The sequence below is a fragment of the Sorex fumeus genome, unplaced genomic scaffold (assembly GCF_029834395.1).
Source record: "Sorex fumeus unplaced genomic scaffold, SorFum_2.1 ptg000064l, whole genome shotgun sequence".
Taxonomy (NCBI): Eukaryota; Metazoa; Chordata; class Mammalia; order Eulipotyphla; family Soricidae; genus Sorex; species Sorex fumeus.
Window position 1 is genome coordinate 1,283,934 of NW_026606121.1, and position 20,930 is coordinate 1,304,863.

At 44.5% G+C, this 20,930-nt stretch overlaps 2 pseudogenes; both read right to left on the reverse strand.

The window, feature by feature from the left end:
* Nucleotides 1-2,924: 2,924 nt before the first annotated feature.
* LOC130036641 (olfactory receptor 2AE1-like) lies at nucleotides 2,925-3,862 on the reverse strand (annotated as a pseudogene).
* A 5,424-nt stretch (nucleotides 3,863-9,286) lies between these two features.
* LOC130036476 (cytochrome P450 3A12-like) overlaps nucleotides 9,287-20,930 on the reverse strand; it is a 33,432-nt pseudogene continuing 21,788 nt past the window's right edge.

Consider the following 20,930-nt stretch of genomic DNA (forward strand, 5'->3'; position numbering starts at 1 on the left):
ACTTTTACTAAAATTCAAAAAACTCTGCAAATATTCTCATATCATCTGTTAGATTTCAATGCTAAGTATTTTAGTCTTCACTGGCGAGTTGTCCCTTTCCTCCTCCCAGAGAAGCTTACCTTGTGCTTAATAACATCCCTAATTTAGATAAAATCTGTCTTCCACCTTTCCTTTGTGCTGGATATCAACCCTAAGTCCTTAAGCTTCATCCTTGAATTGCCCCCTTTCTTCCTCCTATAGAAGCTTAACATCCTCTTGTTAGCATTCTAATTTAGTTAAAGGTTATCTTTAACCTTTCTCTTGCATTTGACCTCTCATACTTACAGTTCCCCAAGTCAGTCTTGATTACTTATAAGCCAAAAGATTCTGGTAATTCTGAACTTTGTATTTGTACTGTTTTGTATTTGAGGTGCTGTATATTTGCACCTGCTTTTCTATTTCCACTGTAGCCTTTTTATATTTTACTATAAAGCAATGTTCTTGGTTAAATACAGAAAGACCATTAATGTTAGGCTCCTAATATTTGGGAGCTTGTTGACTTTGAAATATATCTGCTCCTGGACATAATTACTTGGTCATAATTACTTAACCCAGGCTTCTGTTGCTGTAGTTCCTAACACCCCAAAAGGGAAGTTCTACTGTGGGACTGGGATGGACCTGTGGTGAGTGGCAAAGTTACCTGGCATCGAAATGGGACATTCTATAAAACATAAATGCATGTTCTTGATGCAAGCTGTTACAGCTTAAGAGACAGGACCCCCATGGGGAAAGACAAGCTGAACTGGCCTGAGGACTTAGTCTGGGATTTATGGTAAAAGCCTTGCTTGCTCTCAGAGCCCAGAGAACTAAGTGTCAAAAGCCTTGCTTGCTCTCAGCCCACAGAATAAGTGTTGGGATCTTTGTCTCTTACTGCGTTTATCCAAACAACTGCAAGTATTGATAACTTATACAACTAGAGAGAGAGAGAGAGAGATAGAAAGCAATGTAGATGTCCCTGGGAGACAGTCTTCTTTAGTTGATCTCCCCAAGAGAATTTCCTCTACCAAATGCTTATGTAGGTAAATGATCAATCATACCTATGTCCTTATTTCAACCCCCCTTTCAGTTGTTCTATAAGTATGCTAGCAACTCTGCATTAAACATGCCATTTTCACCAACAGGCTGTGGTCCCCTGTTATACTATCTCTCTGTCACTCTCTTGGGGAGGCCTGGGGAGGTGGGGAGATCAGGAGGGTGCTCTGGCCACCTGCCTTCAGTATTTCTTTTTCATGCTTTGTTTTCAAGCAACACATTCTACTTATACGATGTAAATATTCTCTGGGGGCATGTCAGAGAATCTGTTTTTTGATGAGAATAATCACTGTATCACTGACATCCCATTGTTCATAGATTTCCTTGAGCAGGCACCAGTAACGTCTCCATTCATCCTGGCCCTGAGATTTTAGCAAGTACCACATTGGAGGCTCTTTTAGGATCAGGGGAATGAGACCATCCATTGTTTCTGGGTTTGCAATTGAATATGCCACTGGGAGCTTGCCAGACTCTGCTGTGTGAACAGGATTCTCTGGTTAGCCTGCTGGATTCTTTGAGAGTGAGAACTACACAATAAGAGGTCGTGTGCAGCCGCATTTGCTTCTGGGAACTTGGTTTTATAGTCCCTGGATCTAGGCCATTGATGGGATTACACGGCGCCTGATGCAGTTGGTGGGTTTAACTGTCTAGCTACTGGAAGATGAGGAATCTGGGTAGAAAAGGCCCAGTCCCGATCCGAGCAGGCTTGGAGATCTCAACCCCGGTCCTGCACACCTGGGTTCCTCTGCCGGTTCCTTCATGCACGAGGATTGTCAGAGCATGTGGAGAGTGGTCTTAAGTGTGGCTATGGCTGGGTTCCAGAGGTATTCAGCTGCCAGGGCTCTGCAAGGGGGGAGGGAGGGAAACTCAACCTGTCCTCCTCCAGGGGCCCTGGTGAAGACAACCAGGCGCCGGGTGCAGAAGCCTCTGCATTTTTCTTTACAAGGAGCTAGACAGTTACACCAACCAACTGCTCCCAGTGTCATGTAATCCCATCAACAGCTGCGATCCAGAGAGTATAAAACCATGATGAGAATAATAATGAGAAAAATAATGAAAAAAGTTTACCACGAAGCCTTTTTTTTTCCAGACTATCACTGCCAATATATGTTCTCTTTTAAAATTATTTTCTTTGTTTTGGGGCAACAGGCTATGATGTCGGCTTTCTCCAAGTCCTGCACTCAGGGATCACTCCTCATGGTCCTTGGAGAACCGCTCTATGGGGTGCTGGTTATCGAACCTGGGTGGATCACATGCAAGGCAAGTGCCCTGACCTCTGTACTATTGCTCTGGCCCCAAAGTGATTTTTATTTTATTTTTTAATTCTTCCCTAGTTCTATAGAGGCTTACTGAACTGTACTTTGCATATAATAAAAATTTGTGTAATCCCCAGTCTCATGTGTTTTCGCCTCATCCACAATATCATATTGCTGGAGGAAGGCATTTAAGGAGGTGGTTAACTCTTATATAGAGCCAGTGTTTAATAAGGGAGCTCTTTGTTCCTTCTCCTGTAAGAGAAGATGTTCATTTTGAAACATGGCGTTTTTCTTACTAGATGCCAAATCTCCCATCACCAAGATCTTGGGTCTCCCAGCCCACAGACTATTTACAAATAAATGTTGGTTATTCAATGTTTATGCCAGTATAGGGTATTTTTGTTCTAGCAGCAAAATAAGTAACACAGTTGTCTACAGTGCTTAGTCACCAGAGACCAACTTAAAGTACTTGAATGTTTATTTACCACTTTATTTTTGAACAGCTGAGGAACATCAGTGATCTGGACTCTTGAAAATTACACAAATTAATTGAAAAGCAGACATTCATCTTCTATCCTCAGAGCACCCAGAAGTTAGTCATTGTATTATAATATCTCTCCCCAACACTTTCCTAAGTGCCTGAGCTCTATCTTTATTCCGGAGAGTATAAATCAGAGGATTCAGGGTGGGAGTGATGATGCTATAGAACACGGAACCGACCTTCTCTTGTAGTGGAGTGCATTGGGAACTAGGTCTCATATACGAGAAAATGCCAGTCCCAAACCAAAGGGAAACCATGGTGAGGTGAGAACTACAAGTGGCAAAGGCATTTCTCTTACTCCCAGTTGAACGCATCTGAATGATACTGTGGAGGAAGAGGCATAGAATGTGGAGACAAGGAGAATGGGAAGGAGGATGAATAAAATACTGCTTATGTACACTGTGGTCTCATAAACAGAGATGTCTTCACATATCAATTTCACAATAGCAGGAAACTCACAGTAGAAATGGTGGATTGTTCAAGACCCACAGAAAGGAAAGTGCATCAGGATCACAGTGTGAATGAAGGAGTTCATGGATGCTCCCAGCCATGACATGACAGCCATCATCAGAGCCACCCTCCTGCTCATGATAACAGCATAACGCAGTGGGTGACAGATGGCAACATAACGGTCATAGGACATGAGAGTCAGGAGAACACACTCAGCCCCTCCCACTGCCAAGTAGAGGAAATGTTGGGTAGCACAGCCTACAAAGGAGATGGACTTTCTGCCCGACAGGTAATTGGTAGCCATCTTGGGGATGGTGGTGGTGACGTGCTTGAAGTCCATGAGGGAGAGCTGGCTGAGCAGGAAGTACATGAGGGTGTGCAGCCGCCGGTCAGCACAGATGAGAAAAATGGTGAGGGTGTTACTACTCACTGCAACAAGGTAGGCCATCATAGTCAAGGAGAAAAGAAAGACATGGGTGAGGGAGTCATCGAAGAGCCCTTCAAGGATGAAGTCGGCCAGCGCGGACTGATTGCTCTGCCTCATCGCCCCTTCTCAGTCCCTGCAGAAACAGGAAGTGGGCATGGATGAATGAATATGAGAAATCTGGGGTTTAGCATATCTGACAAGAAGCTTCTTTGACCTTAAGGGGAAAATTTGTGTGCTGGAGTGATAGTATAGTGGGCAGGACACTTGGCCTAATCAAACTTGGGCTTCCCCAAATTATCCCCCAAACCTCTCCAGGAGTAAAACCTGGGCTACAGCCAGAAGAAAATACTGAGCATTGCTAGGTGCGACACAACATTTGGTACTTTTTTCTAATTATTGGAGAACTGTGTTTATAGAAATAATATATATTTTAATCCCTGGTTCTGTGGGGCTTCACTTGTGTGTGAGTTTTGGCCTGAGCGTCCGGAAAGTATCCTGGAGCGTGGCAAGAGTATCCCACCTGCACGATAGAGCTTGTAGTTCCAGAAGCCCCAGCAGCCCCAAAGCTGCTATCCAGTTAAAAATTTCACTCTAGCTTTAATTTCACTCTACCTCGTTTAAGATGTTTGGATTTCCTGGAGCACATTTGCAACATCTCAAACTCTACAACACTGATACACCAAGAGTAGCACATCTGATTGGGTGGGAATGAATTGTAGAAGGCAACTAATCCAGATTAACAAAGTATCAACACAGAAGACTTAACCTGTAACAAGGTCTTAGTAATCTCTTGTACAAGGTCTTAATGTCTGCATGATGAGATACAACAATCTTCACTAACTTTCTTCTAAGGAATTTTTTTTTTTTGCTTTTTGAGTCACACCTGGCAGTGCATGTAGTGGAGTACATTACTCCTGACTCTATACTCAGGAATTACCCCTGGCTGTGCTCAGGGGACCATATGGGATGCTGGGAAATGAACGTGTGTTGGCTGCGCACAAGGCAAACACCCTACCTGCTATGCTATTGCTCCAGTCCCAGAAAATATATTTTTTATCATTCTGTTAGCAAATTATTGATAACAAACAATATAAAATAAATTGGTGAAGGCCTGCTATGAGGGCAGGCTTAAGTGGTGGTTGGGAAAATTGGAGACAATATTGAAGGGAAGGTGGAATGGTGATTGGATGGGTATCGGAATATTGAGTACCTGTAACAAATATTATGCACAACTTTGTAAACCACAGTGATTATATAAAGTACAAGGGGAAGATGAATTTTTATTTTGCTTTTTAAATCACACCCGGCAATACACAGAGGTTACTCCTGTCTCTGCATTCAGGAATTACTCCTGGCTGTGCTCAAATTTTTAAAGACTATGTAAATACAAGACATTGGGTATAAAAAAAAAAAGAAATGTATACAAATATATTACAGGTATTCACAGAAGTGCAACATAATATACACAAACATATGCTCATCTATGTAAACGGTGTGTACAAACTGTTGTATGCCCATATCTAAGTATTTTTGTTTGTAGTGAGCAGGCTCTTGGGTACATAGCTATCACAAGACATTGCCTATAGAGTATTTACAGGGTTAAGAAAGGCATTTTATGAGAACAGGAAGGTTGGCCAACAGGAACTAGAACATTCTTGATGTCAGCCTGCGATTTAACGAGTACCCTTCTGAAGAGCCCCTGATAACCTGTTATCTTCCCATCTGTCCCATGACTACCCTTTTTTCCTCTGCCCCGAAGCTATGAGGGACAAAGCTTAAGCTCAACATTATAAGTGCTGTTGAATTTACAACAAAGCAGCTTCAGCTTTTGCTCACTATACTCCAATCCTGCTATCTCTTTCTTTCACTCTCGTACCCTCTCCTTGTTACCCACGTTGACTAGTCTCACGGGATGGGACAGGTGCACCCAACATGGCAAAGGGCATGAGGGACCCCTGCGACGAGCACCAGCAAGAAGTGGCCATGATCACAGGAGTCAAGAAGACTTCGGGAAAGGTGAGCAGTGGATTTCTTTTCTCAACCTATGTCAGAAGGGACTAGGCGGTCGAAGAATTGACTGATCAAATAACTCTTTCTCTTCTCCCCCACTCATGGCTTGCCTCTCTTCTACTGATTTCATGTGTCCTGCCACAAGATTTGCCATTTGTTTTCATATTCTTTTTGATCTCCATTACCTTCATTGTTATTTGTCTCTTTGAACGCTGTTTCTCCTAAGCCAACTGTCCCCTGCGAGCAAGGGTCGGGCACTTAAACGCCATTAGGGAACCGCTGCTAGAAGACTCCCATTAAAGGATAAAGGGGTCACAGCTGCGAATCCCAGATAATTCGCATCCCCCGCAGAAGAAAAACTGTGCAGCCGGCCGAGTTTTTCTGGGTTCAATTCATCCGCCCCTCTGGGAGTATCTCGCCCACTTGGCAAAGCCTGGCAAGCTACCCGTGAGGTATTCGATATGCCAAAACAGTAACAAGTCTCAAAATTGAGATGTTACTGGGCCCGCTAGAGCAAATCGATGAATAACGGGAGGACAGTGTGACAGTTTTGTTTTTTGTTTTTTAAATCTTCATTGTTATTTGTCTCTTTGAATGCTGTTTCTCCTAAGCCAACCGTCCCCTGCGGGCAGTGGTCGGGCACTTAAACGCCCCTAGGGTGCCCACTGCTAGAAGACTCCCATGAAAGGATAAAGGGGTCACAGCTGTGAATACCAGATAAATTCGCGTCCCCCCGCAGAAGAAAAACTGTGCATCGATTAGGTACTCATCACTAAGCATTCCATTCACCACGATTATAAGAAATTATTGTTGGCTCTTTTCTGAACCTATCCTCTCTTTTCACCTCTTTTGCTTCTCCTTTTAGACTTTTTCCCTTCGATCATGGGTCAGGAATTATCAGTTAGAAGTTCGTTATTGATCTAAAGGAGGCTCTTAAAACTAAGGGGGTTGAAGTCAAAAAGAAGGACTTAATCCAGTTTTTTACATTCCTCTATGATGTCTGCCCATCGTTCCCCCAAGAGGGCACCATCGATGTAAAGCATTGGAAAAGAGTAGATTTGGGATTTTTACAACACATTTGGTCCTGATAAAGTTCCTATCACATGTTTTAATTACTGGTCTCTGATCAATGAAGTCCTCTCTATTAAACAGTGTCACCCAGAGATCCAAAAAGCCATTTCCACTTGTCAGGATTTCCTAGAGAAAAAGCACTCTAGATCCCCCTCTTCCCTTGAGTGTCCTCCACTCAGGCCAAGCCATAGCCTTAGATCTCTCCATTCCAACTCCCCTGACAATGAGGATTCTGTTTCTATTACCATGCCTTCTACCCCTGAACTTAAAAAAAAAAAGGACTAAGCTCTTAGTCTGAGAGCCAGCAGTCTTCCTTTCAGAATCCCATGCCCCTCTCATAGATCCTCCTGACCAACTTTCCCAGAGGAAGAAGCAGAATTAGAAATTGAAGTGGCTCATTATGTTTACCCTGACTGACCCCCCTTCCATTTCTCATCAACTGTCCCCTTATAATTTTCCTGCCCTTCACTTCCCTGGGCTTTCACTGAACCATCTACACTCTAGGGGAACTGCAAAACCTGTCCCCAAGGCGCCGACCCCTATGGAAGAGCTGTTTGTTGATTACCCTCCCTTTTCTAGCACAGCGGGTAGGGCGTTCGCCTTACAAGCGGCCAACGGCCGACCCGAGTTCGATTCCTCCGCCCCTCTCGGAGAGCCCGGCAAGCCACCGAGAGTATTCGATATGCCAGACACAGTAACAACAAAGTCTCCAATGGAGACGTTACTGGGCCCGCTCGAGCAAATCGAAGATCAACGGGAGGGCCTTCTAGTCTTCAGCAGACCAAAAGAAGTCTCTAGTCCCACATAAAGGCACTTCAAGAGGCGATTCAGTTAAAAAAGGAAAATAACACTCTGGTAGCTGAACTTCAGGCCCTTGATCTCGAATTAATTTGCTCACCTGCTGCACCGGATAATGCCCCTAAACTGGTAGCAAAACCGCAGGAAAAAACTGACAGTAAATCTTGCCTCAACCAACCAAGGGCTTCCACCACGATATTTTTCCCATAAAAGAAATTATTAAGCAGGAAGTGGAAGAGGTAGGGGAGGGTAAGGATAGGCATGAGGTAGCTCAAAGAGAGTATCATCGTTTGGGGTTTAAGACCCTAAAGGAGTTAAAAAGCTGCAGTGACTCAGTATGACCCTGTGGCCCCCTTCACTCTCTCCATTCTTGAGACCTTAGGAGATTTATGGCTAACTCCTAATGACTGGCATCAGATAGCGAGAGGCACCCTCTCTGGAGGAGAGTTTATACTCTGAAAATCTGAATTCTATGAAAACTGCAGAGATCCTGCCCCCCCCCCCCCCAGCATGGCGGCTAGCAGGGAAGGAGAAAATTGAGCTCTAGATATGATGGTGGGAAACCAACCTTTTGACTCAAATAAACAACAAAAAACCTACCCCCCCCCCCCCCCCCCGCTGGGTTGTTCGCTCAAATTCAGAATGCAGGACTCAAGGCCTGGGGCAGATTGTCTCTAAACGACGCCGTTACCACGTCCCTAGCTAATGTCCGTCAGAGCCCCGATGAGCCTTATTGTGATTTTGTTAGCCGGCTCACTACCACCGCAGAGAAACTTTTTGGCCCAAGTGAGAGAGAAACTAACTTTTTTCTCCACCTTGCATTTGAGAATGCTAAGCCCGCTTGTCAGGCTGCGTTGCGGCCTCATAAACAGGGAAAAACACTCACAGATCACCTCTGCTTGTGCTTCAGCATCGGCACAGCCCATAACATGGGACTGGCTATTGGCATAGTGCTTAAAGAGGCAGGGATTACTGAGCGCAAGAAATGCTTTAATTGCAAACAGGAGAGACATTTTGCCATACATTGTCCTGAGGCCAAGCAGAAAAAAACAACCTGAACCACCTGGCCCTTGCCTGCACTGTAAGAGGGGTAATCATTGGGCATCTGAATTAACTGCATTATTAATTAATAGCATCATTCATGGAAATCCCCTGGTAAAAGGACAGGTTCAGGGAAACTTCAACCGAGGCCAGCCCCAGACCCCTGGGGAACCCTGGGATGTCGGAAACCGTGTCACAGATCCCCTCCCCCAATCCATTTCTAGCCTCCTGCAGTGCCTCCCCCAGCAGCGCAGGATTAGACCTCTGTACCTACGCCCGCACAATATTAACAAATACTTTTGGGCCTCAGATTATTGCCACCACTGCCTGTGGCCCTCTACCCCCTCATACCTCTGGAATTACCACTGGGCGAGGTAGTTGCCTCTTTAAAGGACTTCAAGTTATGATGATGATCACACTGGACCGTTACAAGTGATCGCTATCTCTACTCTCCCGTTTTTTTGTTTTTTTGGGTTTTTTTTTTTTTTTTTGTTATAGAACCTGGCCAGTGCTATGCCCAACTGTTGCTTACTCCTTCCCAGCCTACTTACAGTCCCAGTTCAGGAAATACCATGGATGTTATCAACTCAGAATCCCCAGATGTTTTCTTGATTCAAAAACTCACTGAAGATAAAAATACCCCTTAAGTTGACTCTGGGTGGCAGGGAATTTGACGATCTCTTAGACACAGAGGCAGATGTCACAATTATCAGGCAAGCAGAATGGCCCTCGAACTGGCCCCTGACCGCATCCCTCACTCATCTCAAAGGAATTGGACAGTCTCAAAACCCCTCTCGTAGCACCTTTTTCTTACCCTGGAAAGATGCTTCTGGACAATCTGGTACGGTGCGTCCCTACATCCTCCCCAAACTCCCAGTAAATTTATGGGAAAGGGACATTTTAAGCCAGATGAACATTTTCATACGTGGACCTGATAGCCCCATAAATCAACAAATGCTGAACAGTGGCTTCATGCCCAGAGCAGGCTCAGGTAAATACTTGCAAGGAATTACAGAGCCCATTGCTCTCAAAACCAATAATGGAAGGGTGGGGCTCAGAAATTTTTGAAAACGGCCACTGACATTCCTACACCCTATGAAGACAAAATAATTTGGAAATCTGATGATCCAGTATGGGTTGATCAGTGGCCTCTTGTTCACCATAAGTTGGCAGAAGCAGAGCAGTTAGTGCAAAACAACACTCTGCGGGCCATATAGAGCCCACCTCCTCTCTTTGGAACACACCTATTTTTGTAATAAAAAAGAAATCTGGCCATTAGAAATCGTTACAGGATTTGAGAGCTATTCATAAGACTATGGTCATGTTTGGAGCCCTGCAACCGGGCTTGCCCTCCCCTTATAAGAATAAGGGTAGCTATCCCTTATTCTTATAAAAAAAAATTGTCATTGACCTAAAAGATTGCTTTTTTCCCATTCCCTTGCATCCTGAAGATAGGAAGATATTTTCTTTTAGCCTCCCTGTAATTAATTACACAGGACCCATGAAAAGATATCAATGGAAAGTCCTGCCACAGAGAATGGCTAACAGTCCGACACTTTGCCAAAAGTTTGTCGCCCAAATAATTGATACCCATATGCTTACATCTATGGCCGCGCAACATCTTATTATCTCATTCTTACTTTGGACAACCTGGCAGGCTACCGAATGTAACCTGCCCACATGGCAGAGTCTGGCAAACTCCCCGTGGTGTACCTAATATGCCAAATACCAGTAACAATGATCGGGCTCATTCTCCTAACCCTGTAAGAGCCTTGAATATGGCACTTTTTAAAATCTCAGGGCTAGGACGAAGGAGACGTTACTGGTGCCTGCTCGAGGCAATCGACGAACAACAGGATGATCGTGATCGTGATGCTTACATTGGCCACAGATTATATATTGTTCATTACATGGATGACATATTACTAGGAATCGAGGATGAAACCGCCCTTCTTCAATGTTGTTATCAACTGGTGAAAAAATTTATCACAAGCTGGGTTGCAAATTGCTCCTGAGAAAGTGCAAACAGCTGAGCCTTTTTCCTTTTTAGGATTCGAATTAAAGAAGGGGAAAGTCTTAACCCAGAAAACACAGATAAAAACTTCACATCTAAAGACCTTGAATAATTTTCAAAAGCTATTAGACAATAAAAATTGGCTCAGGCCTTATTTACCTGTTACCACCGGGGATCTTAAACCTTTATTTAGGGGGTATGGTGACACCAACAGGTCAATCTGTACCTGTGAGGCAAGTGATCGGCAGCCTGATGGCACCTTCAGACTTCCAGATACCCAAAACTGCCGCTGTGCCTTTGGCCAGACACCAAAACATGGGTCAAGTTTACCAAGAAAGTAAACAGTCAAAAGTTAGGTATGTGGGAGATACACCCACAAACCACCTCCAGTTCAGCTATATAATTGGAGGCATGGCCTCTCAGGTTCCTGATCAAACTGCTTAACGGCCATGATTCCAGAGACTCAGAAACAAATGTTGAAACCCAACGGCTTTTGGCAGAAATGCGTCCGGTCCCTGCAGTAGGTTACCTGCACCAGGCCACGCCAGGTGGGAATATGTTTCATGCCTTGGCCTATTTCCCCTGGTGGCCCGGTGGCTGCCATCCTCCAGAGGCCACTGGACAGTCAGGTTTGGGGCCTCAGTGAGGAGAAACATTGGGCCTCAGGGGTTGGGGGTGGAGCCAGCCCTTTCTCCCCGTTCCAACAAGACCCCGAGTTGCCCCCCACGTAAGGCCTCTCTGGCTCCTGATCAAGCTGCTTAACAGCCATGATCCCAGAGACTCAGGAACAAATCTCAGAACCCAGCAGGTTTGGGCAGAAATTCCTCCAGATTTAATTGTTAAAACTTCAGAATTTCAAAATCGCACGGCCACTACTGTAGCCATGCGACATCATATGTTATTCATAACCAGCAATAGAAAACAAATTGTCTATGGTTGTCTTTTTTGGCAGATCTGAGTGTTGGGGTAAAATCCTAAATAATAATGGTGGGTCTGGTGTCAAAATATTGAATATAATCAAAGTAGAGAGAGAGTAATGTGGAAATTATCTGCCCCACAGGTAGGGGGAGGGTGTGGGATGGGGCTATACTAGGGTTTTTAGTGGTGGATAATGGACACTAGTGAAGGTACAGGTGTTTCATTGTATGACCGAGACTTTTTTTTTTATTAGCGAAGCACCATGGGGTACAGTTGTAGATTTACAAATCTTTGTGCTTGGGTTTCGGTCATACAATGATCAAATACCCATCCTTCCACCAATGCCCATTTTCCACCACCATGGATAATCTCCCCCCAACCCCCCCTCCCACCCTGCCTCTGTGGCAGGGTATTCCCTTTTGTTCTCTCTCTCCTTTTGGGTGTTGTGGTCTGCAAAAGAGGCATTGAGTGGCAAACATGGTCAGTCCATAGTCTACTTTCAACATGCATCTCCCCTCCTGGGAGGATCCTCCAAACACCCTTTATTTGGTGCTCCTTTCTCTATCTGAACTGCCCTTTCCCCTAGAATACCCGGCTGGCCTCTAAGCTATGGAGTAATCCTCCTGGTGTTGATCTCAGCTATTCTTGGGTAATAATCTCATATTTTGTTACTTTATATCCCCCAGATGAATGCAATCTTTCTATGTCTATCCCTCTCTTTCTGACTCATTTCACTTAGCATGATACTTTCCATATTGTACCACTTGTATGTAAATTTCATGACTTCATCTTTTCTAAGAGCTACATAGTACTCCATTGTGTAGATGTACCAAAGTTTCTTTAACCAGTCATCTGTTCTTGGGCACTCAGGTTTCTTCCAGTTTCTGGCTATTGTAAAGAGTGCTGCAATGAACAAACAAGTGCAGATGTCTCTTCGACTATACATTTTTGCCTCTCTGGGATATATTCCCAGGAGTGGTATCGCTGGGTCAAATGGGAGTTCAATTTCTAATTTTTTGAGAAACGTCCATACTGTTTTCCAAAAGGGCTGAACTAGTCGGCATTCCCACCAACAGTGAAGGAGTGTCCCTTTCTCACCACATCCGCACCAGCAACGGTTGCTTTTGTTCTTTTGAATGCGAGCCAGTCTTTGAGGTGTGAGATGGTATCTCATTGTGGTTTTGATCTGCATCTCCCTGATGATGAATGATGTAGAGCATTTTCTCATGTGCTTTTTTGCCATTCGGATTTCTTCTTTGAGAAAGTTTCTGTTCATTTCATTGCCCCATTTTTTGATGGGGTTGGATGTTTTCTTCTTGTGGAGTTCAACCAGTATTTTGTATATCCTTGATATCAACCCCTTGTCAGATGTGTATTCGTTGAATATCCTTTCCCATTCTGTAGACTGTCTTTGTATTTTGGTCACTGTTTCTTTGGAGGTGCAGAAGCTACTTAGTTTAAGATAGTCCCATTTATCTATCTATGTTTTCACTTGCTCGGCCAGTGGCGTGGCATCTTTGAAAATACCATTAGCCTCAATGTCATGGAGGGTTTTGCCAACTTTGTGTATGACCGAGACTTAAACCCGAAAGCTTTGTAACTGCTCTCACAGTGATTCAATAAATAAAATTATAAAAAATGAAAAAAAAAGTAAGGTAGAGTTCATGCACAATTCAATCAGCCTAATCAGTGGCTGAATAAATAACAGTACTCCTACATTTAAAAAAAAAACTTTAGTTGACATATTAAAGGGCAATCCTGATCCCACATGCCCTCAAGAACTGTCTTGGGAAGCCCAGCAGGCACTTACCCAAGTGGAATCAGCTATTTCACAAATTTATCTGTGCTGCCTATTATAAGAAACCCTTTTGCCTCATCATTCTGGCCACCTCACATTCTCCTGCAGGCCTTATTTGGCAGGATATCTCTGTTTCCTGGATCCATGCCCCCACCGCTCCTCAAAGGATTCTGGTACACTATTATGTTTTAATAGCAGAAATAATTATCCAGGGATAATTATTTTATCCAGATATTATCCAGAAATAATTATCCAGCAAAAATAGTTATCCAGAAAACACTTCAGCAAAGATCCTGACAATTGGGTCAAGCCAACCATGTTTACACACATGCCACATCACAGAAGTGGGTCTCTCCAGATCTTTGCAGTAACTGAAGAAACAGAATAAACTTCCTGGGCATCTTAACCTTTTTCTCTGTTGACTGCCTTTTGTCTACGGTCTTTACAACAGGACCACAGTCTGTTACCTTAATTAAGAAATAGGAGTCAGATAGAAATGCTGGTCTGAGTGTGTGTGTGTGTGTGTGTGAGAGAGAGAGAGAGAGAGAGAGAGAGAGAGAGAGAGAGAGAGAGTTACAATGTAATGAAATACACTGTATCACTGTCATCCTGTTGTTCATTGATTTCCTCCAGCAGGCACCAGTAATGATTTCCTCCAGCAGGCACCAGTAATGTCTCCTTCGTCCTAGCCCTGAAATTTTAGACATTTTATAAAGTGCCGCATTTGAAGCTCTTTCAGGTTCAGGGGAATGAGACCCATCATTATTACTGGGTTTTGGCATATCAAATACACCACGGGGAGTTTGCCAGACTCTGCCATGAGGGCACGATACTCTCATGAACATGAACAAATAATAGAAAATCAGGAAAGTCACTAATGGCTATGGGGCTGGAGAGAGGGAGGAGCAGGTAGGGTACTTGTCTTGCATGTCGGGTGCTTGCCTTCACACAGCTGACGTGGATTGAATTAAATCCATGGCATCCCCTGAGCACTCTCAGGAGTAGTGATTCCTGGGCACAGAGCTAGAAGTAACCCTGGAACGTTGCTGAGTGTGGCCCAAAAGCAAAAAAAAAAACCCTTTAAAAACTATCTTACTTCAGAAGAAAAAAAAAGAATATAAAATACAGACATAGAAAGAGATCAGCTTTCTGAATAGGCCTCTACTAGGTAAAAATGACTGAGCTAGTAGTCAAGAAACAACCCACGAAGAATAGCACAAGCTCAGATTATTTCAATGGTGAATCCTACTACCTGTTTAAAAATTAATATTTCATTTCCACAAATTCTGAAGAGGCATGAATTCCAAATTCTTCGCTGATAAAGCCATTGCATACAAATATACAGCAGAGTTATGGCAGGAAAAGGAACTACAGACCAACGTGTGATATGAACATGGGTGCAAAAATCCTGAACAAAATACTACCAAACAGAATCCAGCAGCAAATAAAAAGAAGTGTGTCCCAAGGCTTGGAAGCTGGCCTCACATGCTGGGGGAAAAGGCAGCTGGGATAGAGAAGGGACCACTAAGTGATTGATGCTTGAAGGGCTCGCTTGGTATGAGAGATGCGTGCTGAAAGTAGACTATAGATCAAACATGATGGCCGCTTAGTACCTGTGTTCCAAACCATAACACTCAAAAGGAGAGAGAGAATAAAAGGGAAACGTGCCTGCCACAGAGGTGGGGGAGGGGATGGGATGGGGGTGGTGGGAGGGATACTGGGAACATCTGTAATAGAGAACTGGCACTGGTCGAGGGATCAGTACTCGATCATTGTATGGCTGGAACGTAATTTTGTAATTTTACAAATGTAAAAGTTTGTAAGTCTGTTACAGAAGCTCACAGTGATTTGTTAAAACATAAAAATGGAAAAAGAGAAAACTTGTTCAAAAAAAGTAGAGCTTGAATTCCAGGATACTTTTTGAGTTTGCATATTTGAAAACTTGGATGAGGATTGCATTTGGAATTCATTACACATACTCTGATGAATCTGATGAGTTCATCATTTTCTCCTAAATCCTTCCTCTACATTCATAAATGGAGCAAAGTTAGGGAGAGTGAAACTCAGAAGGAACAGACTCAAGATATTGTTGCAGTCTTGGACCACAGAATTTCTTCTAATCTTTTGGAACGAAAGCAATAAATTTCAGAACAAAACCAAAAATTAAAAGTGTTAAAAAAAAAAGACAGAGAAGTGTGTCCCATAAATGAGGATTGCTGCATCCTCAGGACGGTGAGAGCCTTATAATATGCCATATCAGCAGAACAGAAAACCCAAACCCAAATTCCTGTAAATGCAGAAGGGTCTTGAGAAAAGCCAACACCCTTTTGTGATCAAAACTGTCACATTTTCCTCCCATTGTTCATCGATTTGCTTGAATGGGCCCAGAAATGTCTCCATTTTGAGACTTGTTGTTACTGTGTTTGGCATATTGAATACATCATGGGTAGCTTGCCAGGCTTTGCCGCGCAGACAAGATACTTTTGGTAACTTGCCAGGCTCTCCAAGAGGGGTGGAGGAATCGAACCCTGCTCGGCTGGGGCTGGCTGTGCACAAGGCAAACACCCTACCCCTCTGCTATCGCTCCAGCCCAGTGATCAAAACAAAACAAAAAATTCTGGGCCTTGATACAGCAGCTGATGTATTAGGAGCAAAGGAATGTTTTCAACCTGATATTGCAGTCTATGAGAGAAGGGCGGCCAGAGGGGGGCTGAGTATTAAAAGAAGAAATGTAATAAGGAAACAAAAATGGTGTGGAGCTGTGGGATAGCTGCTAGAACACTTTTTTGCCTTGTACATAGCAGACATGGTTCGGTCCTGGGTATCAGTATGGTCCCCACGCCCTCCAGGAGGAATGTCAAAGCTCAGAGCCAGGAGGAAGCCCTGAACACCATCCACTAGAATGGCAGTAGACATACTAATGAAGAACAGGAATGGATCCGAGAAATTGACTTTCAAGAGCTTCTGGATATTTTCCACAAAGGGATCATTAGGGTTGTTGAGGGAATCCACATTTACGCCAAATGACGTGCTGGTGATCACACCCATGCTGTAAGCCCCAAACACTCTGAGCAGAGAATGAAAAACAGGGACGTTGAAAAGTCAAATGGGCCCTGTCCATACCGGAGTCCCACACGGGCGGCGAGAAGTTACTGGAACTGGCCATGACCAGCAGGAGGGGCGTGGCCACGACTGTCAGGACCAGCTGCTCTCCCATCACACCTGTTCAGGAGGGACTTGACTGGGCAGGAGGGGCGGGCTGCTCTGGGCAGGGACAAGACAAGCCACCCCTCTGTGGAGGGGGATGGAGACCCACTCTCGGTGGCCGTTAGCAGTTTGCCTGCACTGGTGCCAGCATTGGGCAGTAGAGCCCTGCAGTGGACCAGGCGGGCCGGGAAATCAGGCGCCTTCCCAGGGGCGTCCACCAGGTGGCGAGTATCTGGCGCGCCTCACGCAGGCTGTGCTCACAGTGGCCCCCAGAGTCCCCGCAGCCACACCCCTACTTACGCTTTCAAGTTGATGGATGTGCCCTGAGCTGCCGACTTCTTCAGATTTCTCACCAGCGCATCTCCATCCTGGGCAATGATGGGGAACATCTGCACAATTTACAGCCCCCGAATTAAAAGGGGAGACTCAAGGTGGTTCCCACAACTAGAGTGTGTGTCCCCTGGAATGTCAATCTTACAGTGTTCACTTGGGACACAAAGATAAAAGGACGTCAGATTCAGCAGACTGCCCCTATGAAGGAAACCTTATTTTAAAAAAATCTAATTTTCTAGCCCCCAAGTATCTCTTGAATGTCTAATTGAAATTCCTCTTATGGTCTTATCTCCTTGAGCTTTCCGCTGGAGAAGACTGAAGACAGCAGTGCCCACAGTCTCTTCCACTGCTCATCCTGAGACAGGGTGAGGGCGTTTTTTCATAAATCCCAGTGGACCAAAGAGCTAGAATGTTTTTTAAAAAAAAGTAATTTTTTTCTCGCATCCCGAGCAATTTCTCCAAACATCCTTTACTTGGTGTTCCCCTCTGTATCTGAGCTGCCCTTCCCCCCCACCCCCAGCATGTGAGGCCGGGTTCCAAGCCCTTGAGCAGACCTCCTGGTACTTATCTCAACTATTCTTGGGTGTTCAACTCCCATTCTGTTACTTTATAATCCCCAGATGAATGCAGTGTTTCTATGTCTGTCCCTCTCTTTCTGGCTCATTTCACTTAGCATGATACTTGGCTAAGAAAGCTTTGACAGGGAGGACGGAGCAGTAGAGAAATATGGCTCACTCAATGCCAATGGCCTAAAAGCACCAGTTATAGACAAAGAGTGGCAGGGTGGAGTAAAAAGTTGAATCTAACCTACTGCTGCCTACAAGAAACACACTTTTCAAAACCTTTTCATTGAATCATTATGAGATAGACCCTTACAAAGCTTTTCATGATTGGATTTCAGTCATACAGTATTCCACCCATCCCTCCACGAGTGTACATTTCCCAGCACTAGTGTTCCCAGGTTCCCTCTCATCACTCACCCCATCCCCTGCCTGCCTCTATAGCAGGTGCTCTCTCTCTCTCTCTCTCTCTCTCTCTCTCTCTCTCTCTCTCTCTCTCTCTCTCTCTCATTCTGGGCATTGTGGTTTGCAATATTGATACTTAACAGTGCCCAAGAATAGATGAATGTGGGGAGGGGGCGGAGTGATAGTACAGCGGGTAGGGCGTTTGCCTTGCATGTGACCAACCAGGGTTCGATCCCCGGCATCCCATATGGTTCCCTGAGCACCTCCTGAGTTCAGAGCCAGGAGTAACTCCTGAGCATATCTGGTGCTCAAATGAATGCTCTTGATCACACAAAAATCACAAATCATCCTGTTAATCCTCGATTGCCTCGAGCAGGCCCCAGTAACGTCTCCTTCATCCTAACCCTGAGATTATATTCAAGGCTCTTTAGGAGAATGAGCCCCATCATTGTTACTGGTATTTGGCATATTGGGTACCCACAGGGAGTTCACCAGACTCTGCCGTGTGGGCAGGCTACATTCGGTAGCCTGCCAGTTTGTCCAAAGTAGGAATGAGATAATAAGATGTTATAATAGGATGCTGGGGGCTGGTTTTTATAGTCTCTGAGTCTTGGCCGTTGATGGGATTACACGGCGCCAGGGGGCCAGTTGGTGGGTGTGACCCCCGCCTACTGGAATTTGGAGGATCTGGGTGGAGGATGCTGGGCCCAAATCCGAGTAGGCTTGGAGATCTCGGCCCCGGAACCCGCGTGACTTTGTCCCTCTGCCAGTACCTTCATGTGTGCAGAGAGTGGTCTCAGCATGGTGGTGGCTGGTCCTGGAGGTCTTTGGCTGCCGGAGCCCTGGTCGGGGCGGGGAGGAAAGCTCAACCCGCTCCCCTCCAAGGGTCCCCAGCGGCGAGGACAGTCAAGCGCGGGGGCAGGAGACTGCACTGTTCTTCTTCCGGGAGCTGGTTTTTTTTTTTCTCTTTTGAGAAAATGAGCGCATGGCCCCTGCGCTCTTGATCAATGACCCAAAAAGCAAAAAAAAAGAGTAGACAAATGGATAAAGAAACTATGACACATCTACACAATGAAATACTATGTAATTTTTGGAAAAGTGAAGTCATAAAATCTGTCTATAAATGTATGGACATGGAGAGTATTATACTGAGAGAAATAAGTCAGAAGGAGAGAGACAGATATAGAATGACTGCATTCAGTTATGGTATATAAAAATAATTTATGGTATATAAAATAATATAGAAGACTAATATCCATGGCCAGGGAAATCAGGGATTGAGAGGACTGGTCAATGGTTGGAACTAACCACAATTGTGTGTGGAGCTGAGGATAGGTAGAAACACATTTGAGCATCAAGGGCAAACACAATCTCAAAGATAAAGTCTGAAAAAATATTTCAGGCAAACAGCAAAACGTCAAAGTATATGTTGTCACATATTGTATGTGACAACATCGATTTCAGGCTAAAAACGTTGTGAGAAAGAGAGAAAGGTCATTCTCACAAGATATGTACATCAGGAGTATCTCACTCCTAAATATATGTGCACCATATAGGTGGATCAACATGAAAAGTATCATGTTAAATGAAATGAGTCAGAAAGAGAGGGACAGACATAGAAAGATTGCACTCATTTGTGGAATATAAAGTAACAGAATGGGACACTAATACCAAAGAACAGTAGAGATAAGTACCAGGAGTATTACTTCACAGCTTCGAAGCCGGCCTCGCATGCTGTGAGAAAATGTAGCTCAGATAGAGAAGGGAACACCAAGTAAAGGATGCTAGGAGGACCTGTTCAGGGTGAGAGATGCGGACTGAAAGACTATAGACCAAACATGATGGCCACTTAATATCTCCACTTCAAACCACAACACCCAAAAGGAGAGAGAAAACAAAAGGGAATGCCCTGCTACAGAGGCGGGGTGGGGTGGAGGGGATGGGGGTGGTGTGAGGGATGCTGGGACCATTGGTGGTAGAAAATGGGCACTGGTGGAGGCATGGGTACTCAACCGTTGTATGACTGAAAGGCAAGCACGAAAGTTTGTAATCTGTAACTGTACCCCACAGTGATTCACCAATAAAAAATTATATATATGTACATATATATATATGCACCTAATGAGGGATTAGTCTTTCAGGAATACAATATGGACATTCCTCAAAAATCTAGGAACTGAGCTTCCATACAACCCAGAAATGCTGCTTCTGGTAATATCCCTTAATGGCCTCCAAGCACGTGCAGGTAAAGCATCTGCACTCCTGTGTTCATTACAGCACTGTACACAATATCCAGAATCTGGACAGAACCCAAGAGCCAAAGAACAGACGACTGGATAAAGAAACTGATACATCAACACAATGGAATATTACCTAGCTGTAAAAAAAGGTGAAGTCATGCAATTTGATGATATATGGATGGATCTGGAGAGCATCAGGTTGAGTGAAATAAGAGAGGGAGAGAGGGAGAGACACAGAAGGATCACACTCATATGTGGGTTATAAAGAAACATGGTGGGGGACTAAGTACGGCCCAAAGGCAATAGAAATGAAGGGCAGGAGAAGTGGTTCTTAGTAGATAGTTTGCCCCAATGGGGGAAGTGGGGACGGGTCAGGGAAGGGACTGCTCTGACAATGAGAGACAGAAGTGGTCACTCCAAACAAGCAGTGGATGTGAAAGGGAGGTATAATTTAATATACCTTGATATATATATTAACTTGATATACCTTTATATATAACTTGATATATATTTTGGGCTGGAATGATAGCATAGCGGGTAGGGTGTTTGCATTGCACGCAGCCGACCCAGGTTCTATTCCTCCGTCCCTCTTGGAGACCCCGGCAAGCTACCGAGAATATCCCACCTGCATGGCAGAGCCTGGCAAGCTCCCCGTGGTGTATTGGATATGCCAAAAACAGTAACAAGTCTCACAATAGAGACATTACTGGTGCCCGCTTGAGCAAATCAATGAACAATGGGACGGCAGTGCTATATATCATGAATAACTATGTCATTCATGGTGATCCGA